Source organism: Lactuca sativa, chromosome 4, assembly GCF_002870075.4.
Source record: "Lactuca sativa cultivar Salinas chromosome 4, Lsat_Salinas_v11, whole genome shotgun sequence".
Lineage (NCBI taxonomy): Eukaryota > Viridiplantae > Streptophyta > Magnoliopsida > Asterales > Asteraceae > Lactuca > Lactuca sativa.
In genome coordinates this window covers 76,458,129-76,471,737 of record NC_056626.2, presented here as the reverse complement: position 1 = coordinate 76,471,737, position 13,609 = coordinate 76,458,129, and the positions used below count along the sequence as shown (strand labels likewise).

At 34.6% G+C, this 13,609-nt stretch overlaps 2 long non-coding RNA genes across 3 annotated transcripts; both read right to left on the bottom strand.

The window, feature by feature from the left end:
• Positions 1 to 910: 910 nt before the first annotated feature.
• Positions 911 to 3,890, bottom strand: LOC111896177 (uncharacterized). 2 transcript variants are annotated; one of them, XR_002851837.2, is made up of 8 exons: positions 3,371 to 3,890; positions 3,147 to 3,300; positions 2,895 to 2,953; positions 2,621 to 2,816; positions 2,499 to 2,556; positions 2,034 to 2,233; positions 1,872 to 1,958; positions 911 to 1,790 (listed from the first exon to the last, which is right to left on the bottom strand). It is a non-coding gene; the product is annotated as an uncharacterized LOC111896177 (long non-coding RNA). The 2 variants fall into 2 exon arrangements; XR_002851829.3 differs by having other exon boundaries at positions 3,147 to 3,886.
• Positions 3,891 to 6,971: 3,081 nt separating this feature from the next.
• Positions 6,972 to 7,819, bottom strand: LOC122197659 (uncharacterized). The gene is made up of 3 exons (XR_006191281.2): positions 7,648 to 7,819; positions 7,389 to 7,532; positions 6,972 to 7,238 (listed from the first exon to the last, which is right to left on the bottom strand). It is a non-coding gene; the product is annotated as an uncharacterized LOC122197659 (long non-coding RNA).
• Positions 7,820 to 13,609: the final 5,790 nt, after the last annotated feature.

The window sequence follows — 13,609 nt, the reverse complement described above, 5'->3', positions numbered from 1 at the left end:
ATATGTTTCATAATTATAATTAGTTGAATAGGTATTTTTTTTTATATAACAGAAAGTTGAGAACCTCACGATGGCTATTGGCCATCGTATCAAATATGATCAAGACTTTAAACTAGCTGATTCTAAAAAGCTCAAGGCTGTGCAAGATGAACTATGTAAGATGATGAGAGATAACCACAAACATGTTTTGTTGGACAAGAGAAGTCCGTTCTGTGACATGGAAGTAAAAGGAATAAAACTCCAAGTTAGTTTTGGATGCTATGTCAAGAAGATGGTATGTATACCACCAAACAAAAACTAATATTGGTATCCAGTGTGTCTAGTTCATGTGTAACTTAAACTAAATTTTGTGTCTTGATTTTAGGAGGAAGATGAATTGAAGGCTATGAAGAATCAAATTCTTTTAAACGCTATGGATATTACCAAGAAGCATGGTCTGGAGAATTGTGCCGAGTAGTTGAGTTCATGTTTCATGTTGTGAATCACATGCATATGTAAAGATTTTAATATGCATTTAGGTCTTTTAACATAAATAGGGATCTGGTTGATTTTTGATCATAGTTGAGAAAGGTTGTAATCAAGATATTTCAGGCTTTCACCGGCCAGGAATTTGGGCCGGGCTAACCAGTCTATACTGTAGTTACCTAGTTGATATTACGAAATCCCATTAATGAATTTTGGTTTGCCATTGTTGTGTAGTTTTTTTTAGTGTTATAGTCTGTCAACAAGTAAAGCATTTAACCTTGGAAGTTGAAGCTGTTAGATGTAATATGGCGTTTCCAATTTCCAAAACGAACGAACAAAACGCATCGATTTTTATTATTATTAAGGAGTAACTAAATTTCAAAAAGATACGAAAGTTTACATAGAGTTAGTGAGCTACATGTATAACTTGTAATGCTTTCGCGTATAAACAGGAAGTACCATGTTAACGATATAAAACTAAAAAACTGTAAAAGTGTATATTATCAACATCAGAAATTAATATTTTTTGTAAATATGTAAAACAAAAAACAAAAACGCCTATTAGCTAAGCTGGTTAGAGCGGCACGAAGATGGGCCATTCTTTGATCAAATTCATGTTTAGTTGTGCCTTTTTAGCCCCTTATGTTTCGATTAAATTCTTCTTGGTCCTTCAACCAAACAGGGATTTTAAACGCACCCATTTTTCTAATGAGGACGTATGTTAACCTCTCATTGGTCGCCATGTCACTTCAATCTCATTTCTTCTATCTTATTAGTTAACTAGAAAAGTGCCCCCGCCATTGCGGGGGTCGGATTTAGATTATGCGACATAGTTTATTCATTTATTTATTGGAAGGAAAACTGCTCTTTTGCCAAATAAACACCACATAAATCTTTAGCAATATACCACCCGGGACTTGGCAACTTTCCTGAAGATGAAACACCCATGCGCATTATCATTGTTGGAGTGTTTTCAGATGAAGAAGATTCATCTTGTGTGCCTCCTAAAGGTTGTGGAAGTTTCAGACTTTTGGCCCAGGAGAAGACAACTTTGATGGTGAATCTTGTGCATAATCATTTGTAATTGTAGGTTCCACTGCTAAGCAAAAGTATCAATTCTTTCTTTTGCAATTTTGAATAATTCCTCTACTGTTCTGTAACTAACCCCTCGATTTCCCTCAATACCCTCCATGGTAAATGTCTTTCCTGTCTCTGTTTCACCATATTGAAATATGCACACATAGAAAAGTGAAGCCACCAATGGTGAAGCAATGTCCGTTTGATGATGAATCAAAGTCAACCATGGTTGACCATGTTTCCTGAAACTATAAAAAAAATTAGTATTTATAGAAAGTTAGAAACTTTATATGGTTGTTAAAAAAAAAAAAAAAAAAAAGTTTGCACACCTTTTATATCCTCAAATTGATTATGAAGCTTTCTTCCCTTGATTTGTTCTTTGTTGTATTTGACTTTAAGATGCTCACACTGTGCAACTAAAAGTAATGATAGAAAATGTTAAAACTTACAATAGGGTGAAAATTTAATCATGAATTTACTAATTTACCCACCCATTGCTTGAACTGCAGAAACCATGTTATTGAGATCAGGAAGGAACTGAGTCAGCACAGTGGTGTGCTTGAAGAGAGAGCTGGGAGTGGTATGGTTTCAATACCTACTTCCTTGACTGTAGCCACCCAAACTTTCTTGTCATGTTCATATCTACCTGATATGCCCCTCAATTCTTCAAATTGTTTCTCCATTTTTTGGTCTAAAAACATAAACAAAATTAAGAATTTCTAACATCTATAACAAAATTATTATTTATATCTGCAAATGAAAACAGAATAACAAAACGATAACACTAATTTCATAAGGAAAAAGTCACAAACATGCATACACATATATACATAGAGAGTCTATTAAAGATTTCATTAAAGCGTTTATAAACATGAAAACAGGAAAAACTCATTTAAAACTTTAGCGTTGTTCTGTTTGCGTTAAGAAGAAAAAACAATAATAATAGAGAGACTAACCTGGAGTTGGTATAAGTTTGTCACTATATTCTCTCATATTAAGAAAATATTTATGAAGCTGCAAGAAAAAAGAAATTTTACAACATGAATACAAAAAAAGAAAAATAAATTAATGGAAGTACCTTAATCAATTGTTCCTTGCGATTTGAAGTGAGTTTTTTTAGCAGTTGCAAGTGCATCCTTTAATGAAAAACTTATGAAGGGTAGAATTGTAATTTGGTGTAAAAGAAGAGATCGATCATACAGTTTACCAAGTAGAAACACAATCTTGACCAGATTTTTCGTTGAGGATTTTTGTCAAGTAGTTGGTGTTCAAAACTTAAAAAGAACAAAGAAAATGAATAAGAGTTACAAACACTAAAACTGTGAAATTGAAATACAAATGGTGGAATCAACCTGCTCCTACACTATTCCCTGTTTTCCCTCGCCTTCTGTCTCCCCCCAAACCAAATTACCTGATGACAATTGTGTTCGTTCACAAACACGATTCAAAACATTACATAATTCAATACCCAGAAACATAGGGGCAGAAAAGTAAATTTAGTTGGGACTTTTAATAGCTACAATGGATACCTCATTCATTTAAAATGGATAATCAAACAATTATAATCAAGTAATTAATTAGGTAAACTAAACTGGAATTAATACCTTAATCGGATCAGGCATTTCATCGAACGCCTTATAGGCATGTTTCTCATCCAAAAGTAGTAACCTTGTTGAGTCTTTCCACTTCCCAAACCTGTACTCAACGTCTCCAACTAACCCATTCAAATCCTCCTGCCTTTGCAGTTGTAAAATTGATCTACAAACAAAATCAACCCAAAAAAGAAAACAAATAATTGAACCTCTAATTTGTAAAATAAAAAAGTTACCTGTGTCCTCGTTGCGTTGTTGCGACGGAGTAGTAAGTGCAGAGGAAATGAGGCCGATTCGACACGGATGGAGATATCGAATAAGGGAGGCGGTGGGGAGAATCTGATAAGGGGGAGTCGGCAGCGTTCGATTGTATGGGTCATGGTGAATAGAAATTGGAGAAAATATCGTTTCCCTCTCTTAATCGATTTCTGATGATGAATAGCACAACCAAAGAACGACCGGAATCAGAAATCGGCTTGCTGCCCACCATCTTTGATATTTCGATGGAGTTGAAAGAGTGAGAAATGAGGCGGCAGGGAAGGATTCGCCGGTGTGAATGAAAAGCAAGCAGACCGGTAAAGTGGATGAGAGAACGGGAGGCGGTGGGTTTTTGGGAAAATAGGAATCGGTGGAGAGATAACGCACACGTGTGATAGTAGAATGAAAACTAAATCTCACAGCAAACAGGGAAACAACACGTAGCAAGGGAAACAACACGTAGCAAGTAAGGGAACTTAATTCTAACTGGAGTTATTCTTTTAAACAGCTGTAGAAGAAAATTAAAAAAAAAAAACGGTAGAAGAAAACTAAAAAAAAAAAAACGGTCCAATCAAAAGAAACACTATGCGTAAGGGAACTTAATATTAATTAATATGTATATAAATGGGTTTTCTATTAGTTATCAAACATTCTCCAAATTTAAGTAGATTACACACATAATACCTCTATATTACAAAATTTACATCCTTTGTAACATTAACCATGTGATGTTAAGATTTTACTACGTAACATAATTTGATTGATTCGATCTGTTTATTTTAATTGTATATCATATTTTCTTAATTAACTTGATTTTTAATCTTTTGTCTGCTTTTCGAAACTATAAAAGTCATTTATGATTTTCAAAACGTTTAAATTGTTTTGGCTAGGTCGGTGATTTAGTTTATATGTTTTGGTAGCGGTACAAAAAAAGTGAAATAAAATAAAAATCTTCTGAATTGAATAATGTTCGGTTTAGTCATGTTTTATGAATTTAGAAAAAATAAATAAATAATAATAATAGTAAAATTAAGTCAAATGTCAAATTTCAAGTGGGGCTAATGGTATGGCGAGTTGCATAACAAAAAATGTACTGTCACGGGTGACAAATCCATGATTTAAAAATGATGCAACAAAATAAACTAATTAAAAAAATTTTGGTCGTGAGTCTGGCTTATTATATCATTGACATTAGCTTTAAATATGTGGAAACCACGGTTGAGAAAGAAAACACTATTGATAATTTGAAATCGTAATGAACAATTAGAAATTTTAAAAAAATATCATTAATTTACAAACATAAAAGTTTTGTATGTAAGTTATAATGATTACTTAAATTAACATAGACACTTTATGAATATATGATCAACATTTTGTATGTGTAGATATATGACAATATCATGATTTTGTACAATGAAATATAAATTTCAATAGAATATGACTGAAATGAAAAATAAATAGGTAGTTTAAAATAATAAAGCAATATTATACAAAAATATCAAAAAAGATAATTAAAAATCATAAATTTTCGAAAAGTTCTTATGACACAACATTGGATGTAATAGTTACTTGTCGTGAAATGATTTGTTTGACAAACTAAAACAACACAGAGACTATAAGAATGGTAATAATTAATCATAAAATTGCTAATAATTATTTTTATACAACATTGGATGTTCTATCTGGAAGAGTATATCATCATTATTTTTAATTAATATGTAAAATGGTTTGAAAGCATCAACAAGGTTCTTTAACTCATGATTAATGATAAAATCATCATGTTATAAAATTAAATATAAAATTTAATAGACTGGAAAAACAAAGATAGTCATACATGGTGATACCATTGTCTTATTTATAATCAGATTAAGTCTCTCACATATAGATATAACAATGTACTTTCAATAATTTTTTATACTATTTTATTTGCAATTAATTTCCCCAAAAATAAACAGTTTAATATACTCCCTCGTCCCAAAATAATTGTCCATCGACAAAAAATACACATATTAAGAAAACATTAATTGCCATTAAATTTATTAAATGAAATGACAGTATTACTCTTTTGTTGTATTTAATTCCATTGTAGTTGCATTTTATTTCATTATAATTTAACTAATAATGATGGGTATTATGGTAAAAGACAAATTTATTTTTAGAAGTAGATTATTATTTTGGGACAAACCAAAAAGGAAACATGGACTATTAATATAGGACGGATGAAGTATTTATTAAATCGTTTTTTAGTCAAAAATAACAAATCCTTCAAAACTAAAAATGCTCAACATTAGATTTATTTGACGTGTTGACAAGTGTACCGTTTTTAAAAATCATTTTTGGCAGACATTTTTAAATAAGATTTTTTTTTTCAAGTAGGAGGCTATTAAAATATGTTTTGAATATTGGATATATTTTTTTTTCAAACTTTAGTCATTTTTCAAAAACTGAATCATTTTTCAAACTATATTGCCATTTCTTGCTATAATTAAAAGAAAAGAAGGAATGATACTATAAGAAATAAACTGCAATACAATTTAATGCTTGACATATAAAAAAATTGAACTTTTTAAAAAAAATTTGACAAATAACAATGGCATTTCACCATATCTATTTATTTGTTTATTAAAGTGCCCAATTACATTTCTTTTTATTACCACATTGTACTTTTTATAATGTAATATTGTAATCGGAAGAAAAATGTAAGTATAATGTTGTTGATTTTATAGTATTTATTTGTTTATCAAAGTGCCTTAGTTTGATTCATCTTTACTTGTATGCAATTTTATCCAACAATAAAAAAGACTCCTTTTCTGACATAGAAATAAAAGCACCACAGAAACATCAATTTACAGATAAGAAAACCAATTTAAAGAAAAAGAGTTTTGCAAAAAAAAAAAATCCATAATTACACTTTTTTGAAGACATGACAAATTTATGGTTACATATACATCCCCCTTTTAAGCTGAGGAAATCAAATGCAAAAATGTTAATAAAATTTATAAATAGGTCCCTTCCCCATCTAAGTAAGCTTCCAATCCCAATACTCCTAGTGCCCTCATTACATTCCTGCAAACACAACGTACCTGAATCCTGAATCCTGATGTAATATATTTAGTTTATATAAACAAAAACCATCATCTATGGCTACATAAAGGGAATAAAAACTATATTGGATCAGCTACCATGCATATATAAACCAGAGAATGATCAAGATATAACATTTTTTTTTCATCAATGACAATAACCATAACTTGTAGCAGCCACTTCATGTATTGAAAACTAACAACTATCTACCCTGTAAACGTTGTTCCTATCAACAATGAAAATGAATCAGAAGTTGCTAACCGTATTCAAAGACACAAAAAGTCAGTAAATTTCATTACCACTCCCATCTATCAGTACAAAGAAGTATGGGAATATTGAACTATAGAAGTAATCCACGACAACCTAATTACAAAACAACGGGAAGACTACTTTTCTTTCTCTTTTGGTGAACTACTTTCCTTCTTGCCCTTCTTCCCTGCCACTTTATATGTTTAATCATTTGAATCTAATAACAAGTTAAATATCAACAAAACATTAAAAGAAATACATTACTTTTATAGATGAGCATCTAAAAACTGATGATCCAAACAACTAAAAGTTGATAAAACAAATAAAGAGAGATCATTAACTCTTTTCATTTGTAGCTGCAGATCAGAGCGGAACAGTTGTGTGAGGACAGAAATGGGAAACGATCAGCACAGGGTGGAGGGGACTCCCCATTGTAATTTATCTACAAAACCCGTACTTAGTTTCTTCTGATTCCGTCGCGACCACTCTCTCCATTAATTGTTCTTTAAAAAGCTAGGCCAGTATAATCAACAACACAATACGACTTGGGTTTTATTCGAGTGTATAATTTCATATATATCCAGAATAATTTGTATGGATTTCGATTTTGAATTAAAATACTAAAAGGATCTGTAGGAAGAAAGATACAACAATAACTAGTACCTTCTTTGGTGCTGCCAAGCCCTAACCATCCACCAGCAGTCCAGCACTAAATAAACATCATGATTGCAAAGATTCCAATGATCAAATTGATCAGTTTCAGCAACGACTGAATGCAAGTAGGGTGCGATACAAAAACCAACGAATCTAAGAAAGAATAATTCCATTTTGTAAATCACTTCGAAATATACAATCAAGATGGGAGTTTGTATTATTTAAACATCCTTTTACAAAGGTTAGAACTTGGAGAGAAAATATATACCTAGGAACAACTCGTTCAATTTCTTATTCATGCAGAACAATAATGTAAAATGAAGAGAGATGTGGGAATTCTAATCAGAAAAAGCGATAATATGGGGCGAGATTTGGGAGATATGCAGGATATATCGATTCAAAATTAATGTGCATTTAAACATGATTTAATGTTGTGCAAGTTTAGAGGACCTAAAGGGTATATTCGGATTTACTGCACGGGAGGTTAAAGCAGTGGAGGGTATGTGTGGACTGTGGAAATTCACGCAGTTTAGGCGGGAAAATAAAGATTAGGGAGTGCTGTGCATATGCCACGTGTCATTATTTTGAGGGTACTTGTTTATTAGGATAGGAGATAGATATATATTTATATCAAATAGAAATGACAAAAATACCCTACCAACTTTTTAGGGTTAACCCTTTTGCTCCCTTTTTTTTGGCTTCACGAGGGAACCAAGTGTTAGGCAACCAGTCTTTTTAGTTCTCCATACTTTTTTTTCACCGGTTGTGATTATACATAGACAAGAAATGTCACATCTGCCATGACCTAGAACTGACATGGAACCGACTAACTATACACCCATGAAAACGACGACGCTTCCCATATGAATCGTCGCCTCCAAGTTCTTGACTTTTCGTTACCCTCCTCCATATATAAACTAACATCTGGTGCCCTAAAATAACACAAACTCGAAACATTGATACTTTTTGGTCCTACAGAAGTTCCTGCCCTAATCCCTTTCAACACGTCGTCAGTTGCAACCCGTGCCACTAGCTGGTCATTCAATGATCATCGTCACTTAGAAGGAAACCGTTCCAAAGGTGTCTGGGAAGAAGATCTTGTGATTAGCTTGCTCCAAACACAACTTGTAACACCCAAATCAGGCATGACCTTATAGCCCTTGAAGTATCTTGATATTGGCATAAGAGACCCTTAAGTACGTTGGGCGTACTTATGAGTACGCTTAGCGTACTTGGCGAGGAGGAACGCGGAAGAGCAGCACGTATGTTGGGTGTACCAGGAGTACGTTGGGCGTACGTGCCAGCATGTTCAAACCCTAAAAACCGGACTTGAGACCCATATAAACATCCTTAACTCCTTTGAACCTCACCTTTAACAACTTCCTTCACCTTCAAACGTCCCTGAAAAACCCTAATATCATTTGTGAGTGTAGCTTGAGCTTTAAGAGTACATTTGTGGTTCTTTTAGTGTTCATCCAAGAAGAAGAAGTTACCAAGGGAGCTTGGAGTATCACTTAGCTTCAAGAATCTGCTTATTGTCGACCTTGAGGAGCTTCTGGAGGTATAAAGCTTGTATCTTTCCATTTTAATCACTAGATCTAGCTAGGGTTTCTAGTCTTCTCCCTTTAGTTGATCTTGAACCCTTTTCTTGTGAGTTAAGCAACTCCAGAGGATGGAGATGACAGATCTGAGGTCCGTTAGTCATTTTCCAACATAAAAATGGAGTCTTGGTGGGAGTTTTGACCTCATGCATGGGTTAAGAGCTTCAAAACGGTCAGGGTGTTGGGATCATATGGGACATGCAAAGGCATAAAGTTGCCAACTTTATGCCGTGGGTCATCTTAATAGGCCTAGATCTGACTTCTGGACGTAAAAGAACCGATCATTAAGCACTTAACGAAAAAAGTGCTTAATCTGTTAGTACGCCGGGCGTAGATCTGTGTACGCCGCGCGTAAGCCCCCGAGCCCCAGTACGCTGCAGGGTGGTACGCTGAGCGTACGCGTTGTAGACGGGCTTGGACCTGTTTTGGGATTTTGGGCTATTGGGCCTCACTTGGTTATTGGACTTGGTTGCATTCTATGAATTGTGGGCCATTTCATATGTTATGGGCCTTGGATATGTTGATTGGGATTTAGTGGGCCAAGAGGCCCATTAATGATGTTGGACTTAGACTTTGGGCCCATTAGCAAGGAAGGGATAATTGGGCCTCATGAAGGGGTTGGAGTTTGGGTTTCTTTTGACTAAGTAAGGTCATGACATCAATTTATTATTATTATTCAGCATGGGAGGTTTCAGACTGTTAGAAGAGCAGCTTTTGTATTTCAGCAGACAGAGGTGAGTCTCCTCACCATACCAATGGGTCTAAGGCACCAAGGTCGGCCCATTATATGATCATGATATATGTGTTAGATATTCTGTGACAACCCGAAATTTCCATTTGTACGAACATTATCTATTCAATAGAAGCTAGTCCAGTTTCAGTGGTTTTCACACTTTTCCGAACAAGTTTGTGTACATTAGGGTTTACGTTTAAGGAGATATCAGGAGAGTGGATACTCCTGGTTTTGTGAAATTTGAGCATTCCAAGATTCATAATGTTACAGTCCAATATCCGGAATAAAAATATTTTCTTCCAAAATATTCCAGGACTATAAATAGTTTTCTGAATTAAATTAATTCATTATTCACAATTCCAATTAGAGAAAAACCATTTTCTCTCTGACGGATCTTCGGGTTTTCATCCCAGATTGTGAGTCTACTTTCCTAAATGTGTTTCATTACTTGTTATATGCTTTATAGCATCAATTACATGTTTAAATTGTAAGATCCGAGAGTTTACCGCCCAAGAACGTTCTTGGGGAGTAAACTCTAAAATGGAGCTTTAAGGCTTCCTAGTCCCATTCCCTTGATAGACTACTTGTTAAGGACCTTGTGTATGATCTTTAGAGACTAGAAAGCAACCAAGAAACCCAAGTAATAGGAGTTTACGACCAAGGACTTTTCTTGGGCCGTAAACCCCTTTTTAAGGGCTAAATGTGCCCTAAACCACCCCTAAAGCTTAAGGACAATTACCCTCAAATGCTTGTGACTATTTTGGACTTCAAAACACTCCAAACTCATTAAGTTTTAGGAGTTTACGGCCAAGATATGCTCTTGGGCCGTAAACCCCTTTTTCAAGGGTTAAATGCACCACAAACACCCCTAAGGCTTTAAGACAATTACCCTTGAACACCTAGGACTTGAATGGGGAGTAAAAGACATCAAGAACATCCCTTAAAGGGAGTTTACGGCCAAGGAACATCACTTGGGCCGTAAACTCCAAGTGAAGGCATAAATGTGTGCCTCTTGTCCCCTTTAGCCTTAGATAAAATCATGGAAGCTATCCTAGTTGTGCAAGTGCCTCAAATGAATTAAAATCCAACACCCCATAGGAGTTTACGGCCGTAAACTCTAGGGGATATGGACCATAGGCCGTAAACTCCCCTATGGAGCATTCTAGGGCCTTAAACTACTTCATGTATTATTCCAACAAAGCTAGGAGTATTCTAGGATCAAGATAACACCTTAAAACACCCAAAACCACCAAGTGAGGAGTTCACGGCCATAAACCCATGAGTTTACGGCCGTAAACTCCAAAGGTGGGGTTTGTTGGGTGGTGAACTCTTATACAAGGCCATTTGATGCTTCAAACCCTTTTGCCTTGTCCCGTAGCAACTTAGATGCAACCATTAGGACCTTTAACACTTATGAAAAGTGTTTACATGTTCCTAAGTGTCTTAACTTATTTGTTAAGTTATTATTTGGCTAATTAGTTATATATATGCTTATTATATGATAACTAGGCTCGTGCGTGTAAACCAGTCTCCGTTTGCCACCTAGCACGGTATCCGACACTGCAATTCAAACAGCTCACCACAAGTGAGTTCATACCCCTTTAATCAACCTTTGAAATGATTTTAAATGTTTTAAATACTTTATGGGGGGAATACAAGTCAAATACTTATAGTTATTGCTTCAATCACATGTGATTGCATTTAATCACATGTGATTAATAACTAGGAAACCAATGATCTTTACCACTGTTCAAACTGTTTATCAAACTGCTTTACTTTGAAATGTTTTACAAACTCTTTTACTATCCAAACTTATTTACAAACTGTGATTCAAACAAATGTTTCTTATACTTAAACTGTTTTATCAACTTATGCCTTCAAATTGTTTTATAGATTGACATCAAGTCGATCTTCTCTTGAAATTATATTTATGTTTCAAATGTCTTATGAAAACTTATTTATGCCTTTATATATTCAATTGCATGCCCATATATGTATAGATGTATAAATAATGTTTAAAGGGCTTAGGAAGGCCATCCGCCCTATTTCCTTTTTCTCGTTTTGGATGTGGTCTGGTGGGATTTCGGGTGACCATCCGAAGGTCGTTTCAATATTAGTTATATATCATATGTACATATATAGACATAAAAGTACTTCCATATTCATACTTATCAGTACATCAATAGTTAGTTACCATCGGGGTAACACAGGAACATATACAACTATACTAGAAACATAACATATACAACTATACTAGAAACATAACATATACAACTATACTAGAACGAGAAACATTACATATACATGAATACATTAACAATTGTGATCCACTGTGTCGGAGCATGCCTTAAATGTCATGGCCCGAGTTGTAGCCAAAATTCTCTTGGAGGGAGAGCGTGAGTTTGCGTATAGATCTATACCGGATTGACTATCCTACACCTTGCTGCTAGCTACAGCCGGACCTACAGGTCTGCGGGTGCCAAACGTCATTCCGTTATTACGACCATTCGTATGTCGTTGTTACCAGTCGATAGCATGGTGCAATTTATCACATTTTACCTTAATATAAATCCGGTTTAAGGTAGTTAGTACAACAGTAGTTCCTATTATACAAAACTACAGTACTACAATGATTTACCCATTACATATTTTAGTGATAACCTCACTTAAGCATTAATGTACAGACTATATTTTACTAAATGATAGTTACACTTGGTAAATTACTCACTTTTACAACAAACGAGCATACAAAACAGTTAGGCCTTGGTAGAAGGCTACTTTATTAGAAAATATAGGTTTTTCTGAGAGATTCAAACTTTTACAACCGTTTTCAACCACTTACTTACATTTTACAAACTTATACATTGAGACAGGTTCAAACGTTTTTGACAACAAACATTGACACTAAATTACTTATGAACTCACCATCTTAATGCTGATAAACTCTTTCAAAATAACTTGTATTCTCAGGTCATCAGTAGACAGGTACCGATGCCAGCTTTTGAGAAGATGGAGTGCATTCAAGACTCATCTCTTATTATTTTGATTTACATTATTTTGGTGTCTATAACTGTACAGAACACTCTTGTATTAAAATTATATATTTAATGCAATGGATGATGTTGTTTGCTTATTTACATTTACTGTGTTGTGATACTATACATGACGTCCTCCGCCCCAGAACGTTTCCGCCGTTCTTGGTTTTGGGGTGTGACATATTCTGTATTTGATATGTTATGTGATTGTGTGTTTTGTATGGAAGACCATGGGAGACCCCATGGATTTCCTATCAAAGACCATGGGAGAGCCCATGACACTTAGGTGTAAGACCATGTGAGGAGCCCATGGCATCCTGGAGTAAGACCCTGGGGACGAGCTCACGACATCCTTATCTGTTGTATGCATGGCTTATGTGATATGAGTGTAGCTTTAATTAGCTAACATGATATGTGTATGTGTAGTGTGTGGTATGCTCTAGGGAACTCACTAAGCATTTCGCTTACATGTTGTTGATTTGTTTCAGGTACATCTGAGCCCAAGGGCAAGGGCAAAGCGTGATGGCGCGACGTGCACTCTATCACTCTTTCATTGATACATTTTGGGGACACACTGATGTTTTTGAATAATATGGTATTGAACGTGGTTTTGAAAACAATTGTGTTTGGATTTCATGGTTATGCAAATGTGTTTGTGTCACACCCCCAATCCAGAATGGCGAAAACATTCGGGGGTGGATGACTTCACGTAGTATCACAACCATTGAATATTGTAAAGAAAGTAACACAACCATCACATATATAATGAAAACGTATGTTGTTGTGTTATACATATTAGCAAAAGAATATTACAATAAGATGATAAATGTTCAATAATAAAACATCCTTAGTGTTCCCTTC